At 42.8% G+C, this 12688-nt stretch overlaps 1 long non-coding RNA gene across 3 annotated transcripts in view; it reads right to left on the bottom strand.

The window, feature by feature from the left end:
* Nucleotides 1-12688, bottom strand: part of LOC133257138 (uncharacterized) — a 37735-nt gene that overhangs the window by 15889 nt on the left and 9158 nt on the right. For all 3 annotated transcript variants that reach the window (XR_009739425.1, XR_009739424.1, XR_009739423.1), the window contains exon 4: nucleotides 10156-10234. This is a non-coding gene — a long non-coding RNA (uncharacterized LOC133257138). The remainder of the gene's footprint in view (nucleotides 1-10155; nucleotides 10235-12688) is intronic.

Raw genomic sequence — 12688 nt, 5'->3', positions numbered from 1 at the left:
CTGGACCAGCAGGCAGTGTATTCAGCACCCAAGGTGCAAGTGGCCGGAAACAGCGAGGTCCCAGTAGCTGACAGCAGCAGCTGACGAGGCTACACTGCTCTCAGTGCCAATGAACAGGGTCAGAGTCCACAGGACAAAGGGTCCCTGAGAGCAGGTGACAGGTAGATGTGATCAATCCCAGGGCAGAGGCTGTGGACTCTGCTAGGCATGTCCCCTCCGTGAGGAAGGTCCCACCAGGGTAAAGCACTGAGTCTAGAATGGGGCTCTGCACTGCCATCCAGTTTGTCGGTCAACTCACGTGCTAAGTTGGAAGACACCCTTGACCTTCTGAGCTTTGACATGGGATAAGGCCCACCTGGTCCATCTCAGGGGTATGTTGGGAGGCAGAGGGGGTAGGAAGTGAAGCCTGAGTGTTCATTGAAAGCAGAGATGAGTGCAGGGGTCTATGGGAAGGTGGCTGGAAATCAGGGAGCTCCAGACCAAGGTCAGGGATCCCGGTAGTGGGGTAGAAGGAAATCCGGGACTGGCCTCCTCTCAGATTTCTCCATCTGTGGTGGACGGAAGCACCCCACCTTGACCTTGGGCTATTTCTAGAGAGCTGGCCAGGCCACATTCTCCATGACGGCAGCAGCTGGCCACCTCCCCCTGGGGACTGGCTGCTCACTCTTCGGCTCCAGTTGGACCTGCTCCAGGCTGGGCTGTCACTGGGTGAGCTGTGGTAGCTGAGGGGGAGGACAGAGCCCAAGCTGGGCCCTCTGGAGAGGCCTTGTGTCTCAGGGGCACTTTAGCTCCCAAGGAGAGTAAACGATCTTGTGGGGTTGGGCCCGTAGTCACCTTAAAGAATCCCCTCTCGAGGGCAGGCTGAATAGGCCTGTGATATTCACTAGCCCCATGAGCACTACGGCCTTACGTTTACTTAGGGCATTGTTGTTGTTGTTTAGTCACTAAGTCGTGTCTGACTCTTTGCGACCCCATGGACTGTAGCCTGCCAGGTTCCTCTGTCCATGGACTTTTCCAGGTAAGAATAAAGAACAGATTTTTGGACTCAGTGAGAGAAGGAGAGGGTGGGATGATTTGAGAGAATAGTATTGAAGCATATACATTACCATATGTAAAACAGATGGCCAGTGGAAGTTTGATGTATAACACAGGGAACATAAACGCAGTGCTCTGTGATGACCTGGAAGGATGGGATGGGGAGGGAGGTGGGGGGTTCAGGGTGGAGGGGACACATGTATGTCTATGGCCAATTCATACTGATGTGTGGCAAAAACCATCACAATATTGTAAAGTAATTATTCTCCAATTAAATAAATCTAAAAAGAATAATGGAGTGGGTTGTCCTTTCCTTCTCCAAGGGATCTTCCTGACCCAGGGATTGAACCCTCATCTCCTGCATTGCAGGTGGATTCTTTACCACTGAGCCTTTGCAATTCCTTCTCACTCAGTCATTCCTCCATCCAACAAATATGTATTGAGGGCCAACAGGGCCGCCCATAGAGCTTACTTGTGAATAAACAAGTAAATAATTGTGAAGAGCAAATGCAATTCCAACTTCTAGTAAAAGCTAAGAAGGAAATGAACAAACAGGGAATAGCGGTAGGGGCCTTCCGGCAGAGGTGTCATTTAAGTTGAGGCTTGAAAGATGGGAAAGGGCTAGCTATGTGAATAATGTGGGAAAGGGTTCCAGGTAGAGGGAACAGCATCTGTAAAAGCCCTGAAGCAGAAAAGAGCTCCGTGCCTCAGAGACAGCAAGGAGTCCTGGGGGACTGGATGTGTAATGAGTGAGAAAAAAGGGGTGGGAAACCCAGTCAGAGAGACAGGCAGGGATCAGATCCTGTGACCCTAAGAAAGAGTGTGGATTTTCTTTACGGATAAGAGAAACTGCCAAAAGGTTTTAAGGAAGGTGTGATAAGATCTGACTTAAGTTGCAAAGAAGGTGAAGGGAAACTAAAGAGCTTCTTGATGAGAGTGAAAGAGGAGAGTGAAAAAGCTGGCTTAAAACTCAACATTCAAAAAACTAAGATCATGGCATCTGATCCTATCACTTCATGGCAAATAGATGGGAAATAAGTGGAAACAGTGACAGATTTTATTTTCTTGGGCTCCAAAATCACTGTGGATGGTGACCTTAGCCATGAAATTAAAAGACACTTGCTCCTTGGAAGAAAATCTATGACAAATCTAGACAGCGTGTTAAAAGGCAGAGACATTTTTTGCTGACAAAGGTCTGTATAGTCAAAGCTATGGTTTTTCCAGTAGTCATATACGGATGTGAGAGTTGGACCATAAGGAAGGCTGAGCGCTGAAAAATTGATGCTTTCAAACTATGGTGCTGGAGAAGACTATTGAGAGTCCCTTGGACTGCAAGGAGGTCAAACCAACAAATTCTAAAGGAAATGAGCCCTAAATATTCATTGGAAGGACTGATACTGAAGCTCCAATTCTTTGGCCACCTGATGCAAAGATCTAACTCATTGGAAAAGACCCTGATCCTGGGAAAGATTGAAGGCAGGAGGAGAAGAGGGCAACAGAGAATGAGATAGTTGAATGGCATCACTGACTCAATGGACATGAGTTTGCAAACTCCAGGAGATAGTGAAGGACCGGAAAGCCTGTTTTGCTGCAGTTCATGGGGTCGAAAAGAGTCGGACATGACTTAGTGATTAAACAACAACAATAAAGCTGTAAAGAGGTTACTCTGCTGTGTGGTAGGAGAGAGGAGTAGAAGTAGGAGGCTGCTGCAGGAGCTTGGGTGACTTGGACCAGATAGTTTATCAGACAGGATAGGCTATGTTGTGCTACAGTAACAAACAGACCTTAACCTCAGTGGCTTAACAACAAATATTTATTTTCAGGTGTTTTTTTTTTTTTTTTTTTGCCAGTGAGCAGGACAGCTATGCTTGTATTAATTACTCAGGGATTCAGGTTGTCAGGGTCCTCACCTCAATATGATTTCCATAATGCCCATGGCAGGAGGAAGGGATGTGTACTGGTTCTTGAAATTCCCCACCAGAAGTGACAGATGCTTCGTCTTCTCACATGTAAGAAGTAAGTCACACAGGCATGCCTAACTTCAAATAGGCTGGAAAAGTGCTATCATCCCATGTCCCCAGGAGAAGAAAACCCGGACCACACTGATGACCCATCCAAACTGTGAGAGTGAAGTTGGAGAAAGTGAATAAATTCAAGATATGTTTGGAAGGAAAAGTAACAGGTCTTACTGATGAGTGATGTATAGAGAGATGGGGAGCAGAGGGCAGAGTCTAGATGATATTCCAGGTTCCTGGTTGAAATGTTCCTGGTTTAACATCTGTGTATGTTCGCACTTGCTAAGGCATATAATGGCTTTGAGTGGGGACCAGAATACAAATGTTGGACACGTCAAGGATGGTAACTGAATTATGCAAGCTTTCTGGAGCTCAGAAAAGAGGTTTAGGCTGGATACAAATTTGGGTGTCATCAAAAAAGTAGTGAAGAACACCTTGGGAGTGGATGGGCTCACTTCAGGGAAAGGTGCAGGCAAGTGAGAGGGTGCAGGATTGAGCCCTGGGACCCCATCACCATGAGGTTGAGGGGAGGATGAGCAGCCAGCCAAGCAGAAGACGAGAAGCCCAAGGAGTATGCACCATAGTCAGAAGACAGCTCAGGGATTTTAGAAGCGGGAGAGGCTGCTAAAAAGTGTCGTCTGAAGGAGTAGGAAAGTGACCTTGGATGTGACACAAGCAGTTTTTGCTCCACTGGTGGAAGCGAAAGCCCCTTTAGTGTGGGTTAAGACATGAAGTGGGTAGACCAGGAAGTGGGTACGCCAATCCAGGGGAGGAGTGTAGCCTGACTCAGCCTGGATGATGTTTCTTCCCTGTCCCATGTCTCTCTTCAGACAAGCCTTTCCCAAGATGGTGGCCTCAGCTTGAGCCCCACTTCCTTTGTGCAGGAAAGAGTATGTGTTTCTTGCCCAGGAATCTCGGCAGGATTGTCACTGCTTGTGCTGGATCCTTTTTTTTGACCTTTGCCTGAACTAATCCCAGAGCCAGGGAATTCAGGGCCCTGAATGTTCCACCCTGGACTGTGCTGCTCATGCCCTCTCACTCTCCCCCACCTCAGCTAAGGGTGGGGTCCATGACCCCAGAAATTCCATTAAAACACAAATTCCAGAAGATGAGTTGATACTGGGCAGCAAAAATAAAGTTGTATCTGAATGTTGCATGTCTAAGTTAATGTTTTACTGTACTATTTTTAAAAAGTTTTTCTTTCTTTCTTTCTTTACGGCTGTGCTGGGTTTTCATTGCTATGTGCAGGCTTTCTCTAGCTGTGGCGAGTCGGGGCTACTCTCTAGTTGCGGTGTGTGGGTTTCTCATTGTAGTGGCTTCTCCTGTTGCAGAGCACAGGATCTAGGGTACTGGGGGTTAAGTAGCTGCGGCCAGTCTGATTCTGATCCTTTCTCACATGTCTGTTTCTCCTCTCTGAAGCCTGTCTGATCTCCCGTTGGTTCCCCAGTGCTCTCCAGTGTCACAACACTACACTTTGGTGTAGCTCCATTTTAATTTGTCTGGCTATATACCAGCCCCTTTAATCCAGAAATGTATATCCTTTATTTAGTTCTGAGTTATTTTCTTAATTTGTTTATTTACTGGTTCCTTCCTTTTGTTTTTTTTTTTCCCCTGATCTCTCTTTCTAGAAGTCAGAGTGATTTGGATGTTGGACTTCCTATTCTGATTTCTCCAATTTTCTCTTTTTGTCTTTTTGTTCTACTTCTGGGAAATTTCCTCAGTGTTTTTTTCTTTTTGTTGAATTTTTCAATGCTACTATCATTTTCCCATCTTTGTAATCTTAAAAAGATTCTCTTAATGAAAATGCAGAGATCACAACAGACAACACAGAATACAAAGGATCATAAGAGACTACTATCAGCAATTATATGCCAATAAAATGGACAACGTGGAAGAAATGGACAAATTCTTAGAAAAGTACAACTTTCCAAAACTGGACCAGGAAGAAATAGAAAATCTTAACAGACCCATCACAAGCACGGAAATTGAAACTGTAATCAGAAATCTTCCAGCAAACAAAAGCCCAGGTCCAGATGGCTTCACAGCTGAATTCTACCAAAAATTTAGAGAAGAGCTAACACCTATCCTACTCAAACTCTTCCAGAAAATTGCAGAGGAAGGTAAACTTCCAAACTCATTCTATGAGGCCACCATCACCCTAATACCAAAACCTGACAAAGATGCCACAAAAAAAGAAAACTATGGGCCAATATCACTGATGAACATAGATGCAAAAATCCTTAACAAAATTCTAGCAATCAGAATCCAACAACACATTAAAAAGGTCATACACCATGACCAAGTGGGCTTTATCCCAGGGATGCAAGGATTCTTCAATATCCGCAAATCAATCAATGTAATACACCACATTAACAAATTGAAAAATAAAAACCATATGATTATCTCAATAGATGCAGAGAAAGCCTTTGACAAAATTCAACATCCATTTATGATAAAAACTCTCCAGAAAGCAGGAATAGAAGGAACATACCTCAACATAATAAAAGCTATATATGACAAACCCACAGCAAACATTATCCTCAATGGTGAAAAATTGAAAGCATTTCCTCTAAAGTCAGGAACAAGACAAGGGTGCCCACTTTCACCATTACTATTCAACATAGTTTTGGAAGTTTTGGCCACAGCAATCAGAGCAGAAAAAGAAATAAAAGGAATCCAAATTGGAAAAGAAGAAGTAAAACTCTCACTGTTTGCAGATGACATGATCCTCTACATAGAAAACCATAAAGACTCCACCAGAAAATTACTAGAACTAATCAATGAATATAGTAAAGTTGCAGGATATAAAATCAACACACAGAAATCCCTTGCATTCCTATACACTAATAATGAGAAAACAGAAAGAGAAATTAAGGAAATAATTTCATTCACCATTGCAATGAAAAGAATAAAATACTTAGGAATATATCTACCTAAAGAAACTAAAGACCTATATATAGAAAACTATAAAACACTGGTGAAAGAAATCAAAGAGGACACTAATAGATGGAGAAATATACCATGTTCATGGGTTGGAAGAATCAATATAGTGAAAATAAGTATACTACCCAAAGCAATCTATAGATTCAATGCAATCCCTATCAAGCTACCAATGGTATTCTTCACAGAGCTAGAACAAATAATTTCACAATTTGTATGGAAATACAAAAAACCTCGAATAGCCAAAGCTATCTTGAGAAAGAAGAATGGAACTGGATGAATCAACCTGCCTGACTTCAGGCTCTACTACAAAGCCACAGTCATCAAGACAGTATGGTACTGGCACAAAGGCAGAAATATTGATCAATGGAACAAAATAGAAAGCCCAGAGATAAATCCACGCACATATGGACACCTTATCTTTGACAAAGGAGGCAAGAATACACAATGGATTAAAGACAATCTCTTTAACAAGTGGTGCTGGGAAAACTGGTCAACCACTTGTAAAAGAATGAAACTAGAGCACTTTCTAACACCATATACAAAAATAAACTCAAAATGGATTAAAGATCTAAATGTAAGACCAGAAATTATAAAACTCCTAGAGGACAACATAGGCAAAACACTCTCTGACATACATCACAGCAGGATCCTATATGACCCACCTCCCAGAATATTGGAAATAAAAGCAAAAATAAATGGGACCTAATTAAACTTAAAAGCTTCTGCACACAAAGGAAACTATAAGCAAGGTGAAAAGGCAGCCTTCAGAATGGGAGAAAATAATAGCAAATGAAGCAACAGACAAACAACTAATCTCAAAAATATACAAGCAACTCCTGCAGCTCAATTCCAGAAAAATAAATGACCCAATCAAAAAATGGGCCAAAGAACTAAACAGACATTTCTCCAAAGAAGACATACAGATGGCTAACAAACACATGAAGAGATGCTCAACATCACTCATTATCAGAGAAATGCAAATCAAAACCACTATGAGGTACCATTTCATGCCAGTCAGAATGGCTGCGAACCAAAAGTCTACAAGCAATAAATGCTGGAGAAGGTGTGGAGAAAAGGGAACCCTCTTACACTGTTTGTGGGAATGCAAACTAGTACAGCCACTATGGAGAACAGTGTGGAGATTCCTTAAAAAACTAGAAATAGAACTGCCTTATGATCCAGCAATCCCACTGCTGGGCATACACACCGAGGAAACCAGAATTGAAAGAGACACGTGTACCCCAATGTTCATCACAGCACTGTTTATAATAGCCAGGACATGGAAGAAACCTAGATGTCCATCATCAGATGAATGGATAAGAAAGCTGTGGTACATATACACAATGGAGTATTACTCAGCCATTAAAAAGAATACATTTGAATCAGTTCTAATGAGGTGGATGAAACTGGAGCCTATTATACAGAGTGAAGTAAGCCAGAAAGAAAAACACCAATATAGTATACTAACGCATATATATGGAATTTAGAAAGATGGTAACCATAACCCTGTATACGAGACAGCAAAAGAGACACTGATGTATAGAACAGTCTTTTGGACTCTGTGGGAGAGGGAGAGGGTGGGATGATTTGGGAGAATGGCATTGAAATATGTATAATATCATATATGAAACGAGTCGCCAGTCCAGGTTCGATGCATGATACTGGATGCTTGGGGCTGGTGCACTGGGACGACCCAGAGGGATGGTATGGGGAGGGAGAAGGGAGGAGGGTTCAGGATGGGGAACACATGTATACCTGTGGCAGATTCATTTTGATATATGGCAAAACCAATAAAATATTGTAAAGTTAAATAAAATTAAATTAAAAAAATTATTCTCTTAATACACTTTGGAAAAAATCAGTAAATCAGTAATTTATCCTTGGACAGAAAGGAGATTAAACCAGTCAATCCTAAAGGAAATCAACCCTGAATATCCACTGGAAGGACTGATGCTGAATTTGACACTCCAGTATTTTGGCCACCTGATGCAAAGAACCGACTTATTAGAAAAGATCCTGATGCTGGGAAAGATTGAGGGCAGGAGGAGAAAGGGATGACAGAGGATGAGAATAGTTGGATGGCAGCACCGACTCGATGGACATGAGTTTGAGCAAGCTTCAGGAGATGGTAAAGGACAAGGGGAGCCTGGTGGGCTGCAGTCCATGGGGTTGCAAAGAGTCAGACGTGACTTAGCGACTGAACAACAAACCTCTCGCATCAGCTCCTCCTGCACTGTGTCGTATCAACCCCTCCTCACTGTATGCTTTCCAGCATCTAAAGTTTGGCTGCTGTGGTTCCCCCTCTTGCTTTCTCTGCCCTTTGGTTTCTCTCTCTTCCCCTGCTCCCCACACTTAATCTCTTTACTATAATATTGGTGAGGGTACAGGAGGGAGAAACATAGTGTGTGTGTTCTCAGCCTGGACTCTTAACCTGGAAACTTCCGATCAGTTTTTTAATATCACCCTCTTATATATAAACAACCAAAGATCAGCTAGTAATTGAGAAAAGGCTCTGTGAATAATAGAGAAAAACCAAGGCAGAAGAACAAGCTTACAAAGGGAAATAAAGTCACTGTAGGAAAAAAGAGGAAAACTTCAAGAAATATAGTATCCACAATATATTTATGGGATAGTTAGTATGTATATATATATATTTTTTTTAATTTCTTGAAACAGATAACTAGAGAACTTTAGGGATAAGTGTGCGTGGCATTTGCTCAGTGGTGTCTGACTCTTTGTGACACCATGGACTATAGCCTGCCGGGCTCCTCTGTCCATGGAATTCTCGAGGCAAAAATACTGGAGAGGGTTGCCATTTCCTTCTCCAGGGGATCTTTCCGACCACCCGCATTGCAGGCAGATTCTTTTCCATTTGAGCCACCAGGGAAGCCCAAGGGCAAGTGGTCTTAAAATCTTAAAAACTGAGAATTCCCTGATGGTCCAGTGGTTAGGATTCCATGCTTCCACTGTGGGGGGCAGAGGTCTGAACCCTGGTTAGGGAACTAAGATCTTATATGCTGCACAGCAAGGCCAAAAATAAAATAAAATCTTAAAAATGCATAAAGATGCCCATATAAGAATATTTATCACAATATGATTTCTAACAGCAGAAAATTTATATAACCTAGATGTCTAAAAATAGAAGAGTAATTTAATAAAACATAGTATACAACTATAGTGAAATATCATGCAACTGTTAAAAATGATGTGGTAGAAATGTATTTATGTAAATGAAAAGTAACTCACAGTGTATCATCAACAGATTAGAATAAAAATATTTACAGTAAAATCCTATTTTGGAAAAAATATTGTATATATGTGCAAAGAAAAATGTACTACTCAAGTTACCAGATGAATTCTGTCAGTGGGTTTAAAACCTTTATGTGCAGATACAAATCTGGAAATATAGGTCTCAAGATTATTAGCAGTGATTACCTGGAGGTAATAGAATTATAGGTGAACATTATTTTCTTCTTTGTACTTTTCTATATTTGGTCAATTATTTTTCAAAATGCATGCATTACTTTATAACCAAAATTCAGTATTGTTTTTGTTTGTTTCTAATGTTTATTCCATTTGATCCAATGATTCCTTTCCTACAAAAATACCCTAGGTAAATAGTCAGAGCAGATCATAAAAATTATCTAAAAGAATTTTTTGCATAATGTTATTTAGAACTGCCAAGAAAATTGGAAACAATAATAACTGACAAACTGGGATTGGTTAGATTATATTGCACTTATATGCTGGAGTATTCAGCTATTAATCCACGCCAGAATTTTTGGATGGATAGCAGTTTTACTTCCCAGGGGGCACTAGTGGTAATGAACCTGCCTGCCAATGCAGGAGATGTAAGAGACAGGGTTCGATCCCTGGGTTGGGAGGATCCTCTGGAGGAGGGCATGGCAATCCACTGCAGTATTCTTGCCTGGAGAATCCCATGGACGAAGGAGCCTGATGGGTTATAGTCCATAGGGTTGCACAGAGTCAGACACTACTGAAGTGACTTAGCACACACACGGCATGGATATAGACAATGTGACCTCAGTGCTGTTTGAAATCATTATATATAGATTTAGATCTATTTAGGAAAAAGACTTGAAGGAAGCACGTCAGACTATTATAAGTGGCTGGTTGTCCCAGGAGGATGCAATCCCCTTACCTGAGTGTGACTCTGGGAGGGTTAAGATGGGGTCTCTCATTTACTTTTCCATTCCCAGGATCTTGTTGTTTGCAAGTATCTGTTGAACATGTAAGTATTATAAGTTGTTCTTATTTTCTTCTCTATACTTTCCTGTATATTCCGAAGTTTCTACAATAACCTGTTTAATTGCATCATCACGATAAGTTAACATTTTTTATGAGGAAAAGAAAAGGGAAAACAATGGGGGAGGTGGTGCAGAAAAATTTCTTTTCCTAAATGGACTCCACTTACCTTCCCAGGGTGTTGGTAGCAATAACTCCTTCCTCTGCACACCTCACCCCCACCTCCCCAAATTGGCGAAGTTCTGGGCCTCCAGACCACCCAAGGGGCACAAAACACTGGCACAAGGCCTGCTTTCCCTAAGCAGGCAGTCCTGGGTGGGCCAGGAGGAGTGTAGCAATTCTGTTCAGTTTCTCCAGCCAAGCTTCTCCAGGAGTCCCTGGGCCAGGCCTGGTGCATTTCACTTGTCATCAGATTTTGATCTTGTAGATGTCTAGGCCACCATGGGCACCATAATTATTTCCTCGGGTGCAGATTCTTTGCCAGCACTGGGAGGTGGTAGCAGGCAAGTGGTGGGCTGGGGGAGACAGATCACTGGAGAGAGGGTCTCATGGAGAAAGGTGACAGAGAGAGGAGGCAGAATGAAACAGAGGGTCGTCAAGACTCCCACTGTTACAATAATAGCAATACTTACCGCTTGGATCTTTACTGTGCATCAGGCACTGTGCTAATCGATTTTCATGCATTATTTTCTTTATTTTTAAATTTATTTATTTTTTAAAGTTTTTTTTTTTTAATGGGGACTATTTTTAAAGTTTTTATTGAATTTGTTACAATATTGTTTCTGTTTTTTGTTTGGGGTTTTTTTTTTTTTTTTTTGGGGGGCTGAAAGGCATATGGGATCCTAGCTCCTCCGCCAGGGATCAAACCAGCATGCCCTGGAAAGTGAAGTCTCAACCACTGGACCACCAGGGAAGTCTTGCATTATTTTCTTTAATCTTCACACAACCCATATGAGTAAGGATCCATATTATCATTCCCATTTTATGGATGAGAAAACAGCCTTTGATAAGTGAAGGAGGCCACTGAAGATCATACCATGAGTTTAACTGCAAAGTACTGAGTTGAAAAGATACCTAAGGCTCTGTTCTTAGCTATTCCTGGCGCCATATTGCAAGGAGGCCCTGAACGGCTGTGAAGTGGGGGCTCCAATGGAAAATCTCAAGATTTCTGTCTGAAAGACAGAAGTCTCCTGTCTTCAGGATTGGGGTTGAGTAGTTTCCCAGAGATCAGACACTGGGGGCCTTGGAGACGCTGCCTAGCAGAGGCCCTGGGGGCCACCAGGGGGCAGCAGAGGCCTGCATTGGCTGGGGCGGCCCTGTCCCCAGTTGACTGCAGGCTTGGGGCAGCTGTCCTGACTGAGCTGCTGGTGGCCAAGAATAGCCAGGGGCTGTAGTTCACGTGGGTACTCCTTCCCAGGGTTTCGAAAGCCCCTCACGTCATCCCTATCATTTCACAATCCTCCTCCCAGAGCACTTTTTCCATCTTCCACAAAACAGGTCCTATCTTGGCTGGTGAGGAGACAGCTCAGGGACACACACTTCCTGCAGACAGCATGTGAGATGCTGGCCTGGGCACTGGGATTAAGAAAAAAACAAACAAACCACCAAACAGGTCTTACTCCCAAGCGACTTTGTCACAGAAATAAGTAACCAAGGTACACAGTGTAAACTTCAATAATATATACAGGTGTGAGATATAGTGGCAGGACAAAGTGGAGAAAGAGGGGCAGAATTATGTCTTAGGGGCTTAGACAGAATTAGTATTTTAGGGACTTAGCTTAGAAGTGACCCAAAGGAGTGTGTCTGTCTGCAGAAGTCATTTGTCCTGTGAGCTGAAGAAAAGAGGCTGAAAATTCTGGCCTAGAAGGGTAAAGGGCCCCTGTTTGAAAAGTATGAGAATGGGCTTCCCTAGTGGATCAGTGGTAAAGAATCTTCCTGCAATGCAAGAGATGTGAGTTTGAATCCTGCATTGGGAAGGTCACTTGGAGAAGGAAATGGCAGCCCATTCCAGTATTCTTGCCTGGGAAATCCCATGGACAGAGGAGCCTGGAGGGCCACACTCCCTAGGTTTGCAAAAGAGTCGAACTCGACTTAGTGACTAAACAACAATGAAAATGTCAAGTGTTCTAGAAATCGTAAAGTTTGCATCTCTTAAATCTTGCATCAGGGTGAGGGTTGGGATAGTTGAAGCAGACCTAACCTGGGCTCAGTAAGCTGGTAAGGGAGGGTGGAAGAGGGTAGTTGGGAGGTGATTATAGGGTCCAGTGTCAAGGTCAATGGGCTCCAGTAAATCTAATGGAGAGAAGACCCAGCCTCATCTCCCACTCCTTACAATGGCGGTCACAGTCCTTCATCCCCAGGGCTGGCAGGACAGCTTGGACCAGTTCAGTTCTGTCACTCAGTTGTGTCCAACTTTTTGCGACCCCGTG

This window comes from Bos javanicus, chromosome 11 (genome assembly GCF_032452875.1).
Source record: "Bos javanicus breed banteng chromosome 11, ARS-OSU_banteng_1.0, whole genome shotgun sequence".
NCBI classification, from domain to species: Eukaryota; Metazoa; Chordata; class Mammalia; order Artiodactyla; family Bovidae; genus Bos; species Bos javanicus.
The sequence above is the reverse complement of the archived record's forward strand: the minus strand, read 5'-3'. Positions and strand labels throughout refer to the sequence as shown.